Source organism: Protobothrops mucrosquamatus, unplaced genomic scaffold (genome assembly GCF_001527695.2).
Source record: "Protobothrops mucrosquamatus isolate PMUCROS unplaced genomic scaffold, P.Mucros_1.0 scaffold4065, whole genome shotgun sequence".
Lineage (NCBI taxonomy): Eukaryota > Metazoa > Chordata > Lepidosauria > Squamata > Viperidae > Protobothrops > Protobothrops mucrosquamatus.
This window is the reverse complement of record NW_015389996.1, coordinates 35,202-45,506: the sequence shown is the minus strand read 5'-3', so window position 1 is coordinate 45,506 and position 10,305 is coordinate 35,202.

Here is a 10,305-nt window from a genome sequence, read left to right as displayed (position 1 = left end):
AAAAAACAATTCTTAGATGATGACTCATACACAGCAACCCAGGCTCCATCCATAACTCCTTTCCCCCCTCCCCTTACTGTGCTCTTTTCATATAAGCAATCACCTATACCTAAAGCATGAAGCCCTTACTTTTCCAATATATATATAAAGCATCTGATCAAGCAATTAACTACAAAATAATGATTACAAAATAACAAAATGATTACATGATAACACTATAAGTTTCAATATAAAATGGTTACTATGTGTAAAATAAATGCTAATGTCAAACTTAAACATACTAAAATCATAAGCACAATAAAATCCCTTCACAAGCCTATACACGAGAATGTAGTCAACTAACAGTCAGGACTAAATTGGCGCGAGATAAGTGTCAACGGAATTAATGGGCTGGACCTGGATCTCTTATGGCAATGCAAGGACTCTAAACTGATGACACATTTAACTCCGCCTCCCCAGCTCTGCCTGCTCTTCTCCTATATCAATGACTCTATTATTCATGGAAACAGGAGGTAAAGCTGTGGTGGGAGGACGTTCTTTGTGGTGTTCTAAAATAACACGAAGAAAATTTTGCTTATCCTATTTGAAGGCATCAGTCACAGACATGATTCCGGTGCCACCAATACGTGTGTGGTAATTTTGTAAGAATGAGGCCAGACTGTTTTGCTCAGAATCCCAAATTTGACTCACGGAAATTAAGAGGAGGAAGAAGTATTCTGTATGTTCACCGCCTTGAGTTACTTATAAAGTAATCACGATGAGATAAAAATCTAATACATAAAAATAGATACAGGAGAGAGATATAGAAATGGGAATATAGGAGGACAGGGAACATACATTGACAAAGCTGGGAGTTAAGGTGGGCTAATATTCACACCAGAAGCTTCATTGAAAAGATGAGATTTTAAAGGGCAATTTGGGACAGCCAGTTTGGTCTAGTGGTTAAGGCACTGAGCTAGAAAGCAAACAACTGTGAGTTCAAATCCTGCCTTAGCCATGAAAGCCCTTGGACTTGGGTGCCCTTGGACCAGTTACTCTGTTCAGCCTAACTTGCCTCACAGGGTTGTTGTGGGACAAATAGAAGAAGGGAAATGTATTGGATACATTCACTGGCTTGAGTGATTTGTAAAAATAATAAAGGTAGAATATAAATAACTAAGGAGGAAGCAGTATTTAAGAGGTTGGATGTCTGGAAGTTGGGCAAGACAGGGGAAGAAAATTGTATCCTTTCATATGATAAAATCACCTTTAAGGGAAGATAGAAAAAATGCTTTTTTTCCAGCCTCAATCAAGAGCCCTTCTAGATGTACCATCAAACTGATTGGGAAAATAATAATAATAATAACAACAACAACAACAACAACAACAACAACAACAACAACAATAATAATAATAATAATAATAATAATAATAATAATAATAATAATAATAATAATAATTACTAAAATATCTGTGATTGTTATGCCATTTTCCACTGTTCTGAGGAAAAAAACGCGAACACTGTGAAGGGTGCACAATCTGAGACTCCAAAGACCGCATGCGCCCCAAATGCTGTGGGGGAGACCTCCAGAATGGCTCCACCAACACAAAGATGAATAATTTGGGGATTTCTAAAATTTTCTACCAAAGAGAATTATTCATAAAGGGGAGGTGAATAATTAATTTAATATGCTTTAATGTATTTAATCTAATTTGTCAGTTTAAATTTTAATTTAACACATTTTTAATTTTATTTTAATTTTTAAATTTTAATTAAATTTTAATGTTGAATTAATTTAAATTTAATTTAATTATAATTTAATTTGAATATTTATTTTTTAATTTAATTTGAATGTTTAATTAATTTAAATTTAGTTTAAATTTAGTGTGATTTTAATTAAATGCAAAGCTCAGTTAAATTAAATTTAGATTTCTTGCACCGCACACAGAGAAAGTGTATAACTTTGGTCTAAGAAACTTATGTACCTTTGCTGTGATTTAAAAAGAAAAACAAAACACCCCTGAAAATTCTAGCTACTTTCATGCCCTTTGAATTTACTCTGCCTAAGCCTTACTGTTTCCCCCCAAAGTTCCCTCCATCACTAAAGTATGGCCCAGTTTACTATACCTTTTAAAAAAATATTTAAAAATCTAAATTTTTTTTTTACAATCTATTGCAACTGTCTCTCATTCTCTTCTTCCCAGTTAAATCCATGGTTGATGCCTTGATCCAAGAGGTGAAGGTCACAACAGAAAAACTGCTTCAAACCCAACTTACAGGTGAGAATCCCAGCAGCAATTACACATATTTCTCTATCATCTATCTATCTATCCATATATATCTGTCTGTCTATCATTATCTATCTATCTGTCTGTCTGTCTGTCTGTCTGTCTGTCTGTCTGTCTGTCTGTCTGTCTGTCTATCTGTCATCTAACTATCCATCCATCCTTCCATCCATCCATCCATCTATCATCTATCCATCTGTCTATGTCTGTCTATGTCTGCCTATCTATCTATCTATCTATCTATCTATCTATCTATCTATCTATCTATCTATCTATCTATCTATCTATCTATCCATCCATCCATCCATCCATCCATCCATCCATCCATCCATCCATCCATCCATCCATCCATCTATCTATCTATCTATCTATCTATCTATCTATCTATTCTCCAGTCTTTCCCCTCTAAAGAAAGAAATTCTTGGTGTTTCTGCAGAGGAGGATCTGCTGGAAGAATTGGTGGACTTCCGGACAAAGACAACCATGAATTTCAAGAAAGCCTTAAAGATATACCAAATACAAGGTTTTGGGTCTTTCCTAATTTCTGCTTCAGGAGTTCTTTTTCTAATCTGGAAATCTTGCCTGTCCTTTCTTTTGTTATTCCATAATAGAAGATATGGATGCATATATGTATAAAGCAATAAAATGGTCTACAGAGCATCTATGCAGAGCCTTTCATAAGAGGAACAGCTAAAAATATATATATAATCAAGTTTTAGAAACTAAAATGACTAGAATGGGACTAATGAAAGAAAGAGTGTAGGTAAACATATTTTTTATTGTTCCAGAATTTGTCTGATTCTTCTTTATGGCTAAAAACAATTTAAAAAAATGAAAGTAAGATAAATTAAAATTAACAGTAATCAGTGGTATCCAAATGAATTACATTATTAAAATTATGGGTGATGCATAGAAATTAATAAGTGGGGCTACATTTGTTATTATTTTAATTTGTAAACCACCCAGCATTGGCTGGACAGCATAAAAAAATCAACAAATTATTATTATTCTTTCATTCAAGCAGAAAAAATCCATACAATATAACATTAATATATGGAACAGACTGTCTCTAGACATTACAGTGAATTAATTATACTAATTAATTTTTAAAAAATCAGTTTGCAATGTTTATAGTGGATGGTGCCTTTTAGAGCTTCTATGAGGCTGTTGTCCATCTGAATATTTTCACTGAAAAGAATTTCCTGGACACTTCCTGGCACTTAGGAATGTTTTTAATGAAAGTTTTCAAACATGCAGGTAGTCCTCGGCTTACGAACACAATTGAGCCCAAAATTTCTGTTGTTAAGCAAGACAGTTGTTAAGTGACTTTTCTTGCCACAGTTGTTAAGTGAATCATTATAGTTGTTAAGTTAGTAACACAGTTAAGTGAATCTGGAGTCCCCATTGACTTTGCTTGTCAGAAGTCACAAAAGGTGATCACGTGACCCAGGGACACTGCAACGGTCATAAATACATGTCAGTTGCCAAGCATCTGAATTTTGATCACGTGGCCATGGGGATGCTGCAATGGGTCGTAAACATAAAAAATGGCCATAAGTCACTTTTTTCAGGGCTGTTGTAACTTTGAACAGTCAACAAACAAATGATTGTAAATTGAAGATTACCTGTGCAAGCTATTTTTCATAGTTACACAGATTGAAAAGGTATAAAAGCTTCATAATTTGGTTATGTAGAACTGTAACATTTGGTGTTGCAACTGAAGGGAATGTGGGAACAATTTGCATGTGAAGAAAAATCTACAGATAATATATTATTGGAGGCATGGGCATTCATTTTGGAATCTCTTTCCTTGTAGGTTGTGATGAAAACATATGTGGTAAGTTGCTTGGTTTTAAATGGGTGGGTGGAACAAGAGTCTGCCATATAAAAGCTAGTGTGGTTGAATAATGAGAAGAGAGGATTTTGCTTGGGAGAAGGTTAGGGGTGGCCCCTGGGGGATCAAGGCAAAAAACAGAAGTGTGTAGGAAATTATCTTGCACACATGTGGATCAAATAGTGACAAACCACAACAGAGCAGCAAAAGGATGAAAGAATTTTTGGAGGGTAACGGGAGGGGGAGCTGATCCATATGAGCTGGATGCACTTAAATGTGGAACTTCTAGAAATCCCAGGCTACATGGCTAATATTTTTGGTTATCATCGCAAAACAGGATACTAGGTTGGAGAAAGTTGAACAAGGTGGAGAATTGGCCCAAGGCAATATCTATGTGTTTGCCCCCATTAGATGGGTCAGACCAAGGAATCAAGAGCTGTGGTGGCACAGTGCTTAGAATGCAGTATTGCAGGCTAACTCTGCCAACTGCCAGCAGTTCAGTTCTGACTGGCTCAAGGTTGATGCAGCCTTCCACCCTTCCGAGATCAGTAAAATGAGGACCCAGATTGTTGGGGGCAATAGGCTGACTCTGTAAACTGCTTAAAACAACAAAACCAAATCATAAACGAACAAAAAAAGATGTAAAAATAGCATTAGCACTTAGACTTATATACCGCTTCACAGTGCTTTACAGCCCTCTCTAAGCGGTTTTACAGAGTCAGCCTATTGGCCCCAACAATCCGGGTCCTCATTTTACCGACCTCAGAAGGATGGAAGGCAGAGTCAACCTTGAGCCAATCAGAATTGAACTGCCAATCTTCTGACAGCCAGCAGTCAACAGAAGTAGCCTGCAGTACTGCATTCTAACCATTGCGCCACCACGGCTCTTAACAGACGATAATAAGCAAAACATACAAAACAGAAAATTATGAGCAATCTTGGCATATTGCCTGTATGTCAAATATTAAAAGAAAGGGAAAAAGTATCTCTTCTTTGAAGATGGCCACACATAAAAAACAGGTGAGCTTCAATCCCATGATTGCAGCTGCCATCTTGACTGTTGGGCTCCATCCTGCAGACACTCCTGCTATTTTTATAACATAAATTCAGCACAGCCCTTTCTCAAGTAAATGGGCTGAATTTATTTTATGTTCTTTGTGCATTGGCTGGGCCTATATATTGTCTTGAGCTGCTCCCATCTATTGCATGAATTGGGGTTGGAGCAGGTGGGTTACCTTGAGTTAGTCATTCCTTGTGTGGAGATTTTAAAAGTTAATTTCTCCCACTTTCTTTCTCTACCCCCCCCCCCATACCCTTGCTCATCCTCCCCCTGTTGCAGCAACATTGAAATATGAAGTATTTAATTGTGGAAGATGCCTGCCAACGGAGGCCTATTGCTTGTCACTAAGTCAGTGCTTTGGTAAGTAAAGTTGGAATTTAAGGTGGGAAAAGGACTATTAAAAGTAGTCTTCATTTACCAACTACAATTTGTACAGCAACTGTGTCATTAAGTGAAGCAGTTGTAAAGTGAAATATCACAGGGACATGCTGACTTACAACATCGGTTCCAGCTGTAGTGATTGACCAAATCACTCGTGCAACATCACATGACCGTGACTCGCAACTTCCTGCAGGTTTCCCCATTGACTTTGCTCATTGGAAACCAGCCATGAAGGTCACCTGCAAAGAGCCGGCAAACAGGAACGAGCGACAACCGGATGGCTTTTAATCCATACAGCAACAAAGTTAGCACTGGGAGTGAGTTGCTCCTGGTGCTTTACATAGGGTTCTGTGCGCTAGTCCCACCCCCCACCCCACAAGCCAGCATCCGGTCTGTGGGGAACAAAACCAATCAGCAGGGGCGTCATCCCCCCTGTTCTGGCTGGCGCAGCTTCCAGTCCTGCTACGACGTTCCAGGAACTATAGCAAGGTGAGCTCCCTTCCCCTCCGCTGCCGTCTCCCGTCGCTCTCTCTCCTTCCCCTCGTATGCTCTGGCCGCCTGGCTGTCTGGACCAGCAAGGCGCTGGTCCGTAGGTGTGAGTTGCTGCACTGGGGTTCTTCCGTTGGACCGGTAAGACGCTGGTCCGTGGGTGTCACCTGCTATGAGTCCTCCCGGCTGGGAGTGCTCCACAGCGTGGTGCCAAAACCCCGGCGTCTGTCGGGCCCGTGTCAATCTGGCCTGCGCCCGTCAGCTGAGAGAAGGCTCGGTGGGAACAGCAGCGGCAGGGCAGTCCCCCCCCACCGGCATGTGTCGACCCCGTGGGGCGTTCGGTGATGGTCTGCAGGGCGTCGGCGGCACAGTAGCTAGCGTCCCAGCTGCTCGTACATGTTGGCCCCGCGGGGCTTGACAGGCGGCCCCCTCTACCAGGACTCCACCTGAAAGACAAGCAGAGTTACCTAATTGTTCGCATGCCCTGTGCCCAACCCCAACAGCCCGCCCGGCTTCCCGGAGTATTGCTGATGGAACTTCTTAATTAAACGGGGGGCATGGACGTCAGCCTCCTTCACCCATGACGCCTCTGAAAGGGGGTACCCCTTCCAGTGGACTAGATAGTACAGGCCACCCCATCTGAGGTGGGAATCCAGGAGTTCCTTGATGTCATACCGGTCATTTTCTACGGGTCCTGGTTTCCTATCTAGGTGTGTACGGGACGACACCTCCACCGGTTTTAACAGCCTGCTGTGGAATACTGGGTGTATTTTACCCAGAAACCTAGGTAAGTGTAGGTGCACGGCCACCGGATTGATCACCTGTGTGACCCAAAAAGGGCCAAGGTATTTTGGTTCTAGTTTCTTACATGGAACCCGTAGCCGTATATACTTTGTGGATAAATAGACCAGATCGCCTACCTGGAACGGTTTCTGGGCCCTTCGTTTCTTGTCAGCCTGTACCTTAGCAGTGTCCCTTGCTTTCTCTAAGGTTTCCTTGACTACCCCCCACACTCCCTTTACCCATGCCATCCACTCACTGGGTTGGCACGGTATGGGACTCTCTTGGCTGTACTCTGGTATGGGGACAAAGTCCCTGCCCTGCACCACCTGAAAGGGGGTAAACCCGGTGCTGCTATGCACCGCATTGTTGTAAGCGACCTCTGCGAACACCACCAGATCCACCCAGTCTGTCTGTTGGGACACATAGCTCCGTAGATACCACTCCACCGCTGCATTCGCCCGTTCTGCAGCCCCGTTGGTACTAGGATGGTATGCCGAACTGAGCCCTTAGGACAATCCAATGAAATGAATGAACTCGCACCAAAAGTGAGCCGTGAACTGAACCCCCCGATCCGAGATGATCCGCCGGGGTGCCCCATGTAGGCGATAGAAGTGCGTCAGGAACAGCTGGGTTAGCCTTCGAGCCGACGGCATACCTTTACAGGGGATGAAGTGGGCCTGCTTGGAAAACAGGTCCATCACAGTCCACAGCACCGTGTAGCCCCAACTTTCTGGCTGATCAACAATAAAATCCATCGCGATGTCCTCCCACGGTCTGGTTGGATCGGCAACCGGCTGTAGTAGTCCCAGAGGTTTCCCCATATGGGGTTTTGCAGTGGCACAAACAGGACACCCCCGGACGTATGTCTCAATGTCCATCATCATCCGGGGCCACCAGAACTGACGTCTTGCCAGATGTAAGGTTTTAAGGAATCCGAAGTGTCCCACCTGTTTCGTATCGTGGCAACGTTGGAACACCCGAGACCGCAGTGCCTGTGGGATGTAGAGTTTACTGCTGTTCCAAGCCAACCCGTCCCGACTCGTCAGCAAACCGGGATTATCCCGCAACCACGGATCGTCCTGGAGTGCTGTCCTTAATTCGTGCTCCAGACTGTTTGCCACCGGAAGGGAGACCGCTCTTACTGCATCCTGGCAGTAGGGGGGCATGATCGCTTGTACCACTTCCTCCCGCCTGCTGTCGTATTGTGGCAGTTGTGATAAAGCGTCCGCCAGGAAGTTCCTCCCCCCTGGTACATGAGCTGGAACTGAAACTGACGGAAATACTGTGCCCACTGAACGTGTTTAGGGGACAACCGTCTTGGGGTCTGCAGTACCTCCAAGTTCTTGTCGTCAGTCCAGACCTCGAATGGCACCTTCGCCCCCTCCAGGAGATGCCGCCATGTTGATAACGCCCACCTCACTGCGAACGCCTCCTTCTCCCATATAGCCCATGCCCGTTCCGTCTCGGTCAACTTCCGGGAGGTGTAGGCACACGTCTGCAGTGCCCCGTGACGGTTCCGTTGGAGCAACACCGCCCCCACAGCCACGTCGCTAGCGTCCACTTGTACCACAAATGGCTTTTCCGGATCCAGGTGAAGCAGGACAGGCTCCCTCGCGAATAATGCCTTTAGAGACTGAAAGGCTTTCTGGCACTCTATTGACCACACCAAAGGCTGTCCAGGACGTGGTTTTGACGCGGCATGCCGGGTGCGCAGCAGGTCCATCAGGGGTAAAGCCACCATAGCAAAGGAAGGGATAAACTGTCTGTAAAAGTTAGCAAACCCTAGAAAACTCTGCAATTGGTGGCGTGTCTTTGGTGCCTGCCACTCCAACACACTCTTGACCTTATTGGGGTCCATTTCCACTCCCGCCGCCGAGATCTGATACCCCAAGTAGTCAAGGCGGGATTGATGAAACTCGCATTTCGACAGTTTCACATATAACCGGGCCTGCAATAGTTTTCTCAACACCTTGCTTACCAGCCTGACGTGGTCCTCCATGGTCTCCGTGTAGATGAGGATGTCATTGAGGTACACGAGTACCCCGCGGTATAGGTGGTAGTGCAGAACCTCATTAATGAGTTGCATGAATACCGCGGGGCCCCCCTGCAACCCAAAGGGCATCACCCGGAACTGGTAACTTCCCAGCGGGCAGTTAAACCCTGTCTTCCATTCGTCGCCCTTCTTGATCCTGACTCGGTAGTATGCTTCATGGAGGTCCAGTTTCGTAAAAATCCTACCCTGCGCTAGGTGGGCCAAGAGGTCCTTCATCAAAGGAAGGGGGTACATGTGCTTGACACAGACCCCGTTGATGCCACGGAAGTCCACACATAACCGGAGACCCCCATCCTTCTCCTTGAAGAGAACCAGCGCCGCTATCCGAGAGCGGGCCGGCTGGATAAACCCTCTTGCTAGGTTTTTGTCGATGTATCAACGCAGTTCTTCCAACTCCCGGGGTGTCATGGCATACATGCGGGGCTTAGGTAATTTAGCCCCCGGCAATATGTCGATAGCACAATCAGTCGACCGGTGGGGTGGTAGGCTATCACACTCTTGCTCACTAAACACTTCCCTAAGAGCGGCATACATGGCTGGAAAGCCGGGATCCTGCTCCGTGCTGTCCTGGACCACTTTCACCTTTCCCCTATCTCCCTCGGCAACCTTGGGATCCCTGACCCGAGGCATAGATGGCGACAACCACCCTCCCACCATATGGTTGGACCCCACTTATCTAGCCAAGCAAGCCCCAGGATCACCGCCTCGGTCATGGAGGGGACCACGATAAACCGGAGGACTTCCCAGTGTTTTCCCATATCCATCCTCACCGGTTCTGAGAGTGGCTGGAGCCCCGCCCAGGAGGGACCCGTCCACATGCTTGAAACGAATCGGGTTAGCCAATCAGGTGACCCTGATGCCCACCTTGGCCACTACATCCTTACTGATGAGACACCGGGTACACCCAGAATCGATCAAAGCCTGATACTCCCCGGTACGGCCTGTCTGCGGGCTCATCAGGGTAACTGGGATGGCAAAGGGGCATTTTTATTTATTTATTTATTTATTCAATTTTTATCCCGCCCTTCTCCTTACGGACTCAGGGCGGCTGACAGCCTTATAAAACAGATACAACAATAAATACCCCATTTAAAACCTAATTAAAAAGAAATATTTACTATGGCCTATATAATTAAAATTTCTCTTAAAACCCCACTAAAAATTCCCCTAGGCCAATCCCGCTTGTTGGAAGAGCCATGTTTTCAGGGCGCGGCGGAAGGAGGGGAGATCCGGGATCACCTGGATCTCTGGGGGTAGTTCGTTCCAGAGGGTGGGAGCTCCCACCGAGAAGGCCCTCCCCCTGGAGGTCGCCAGCCGGCACTGTCTAGCTGACGGCACCCTGAGGAGACCCACTCTGTGGGAGCGTACCGGCCGATGGGAGGTAATCTGCGGCAGAAGGCGGTCTCGGAGATATCCAGGTCCGATGCCATGGAGCGCTTT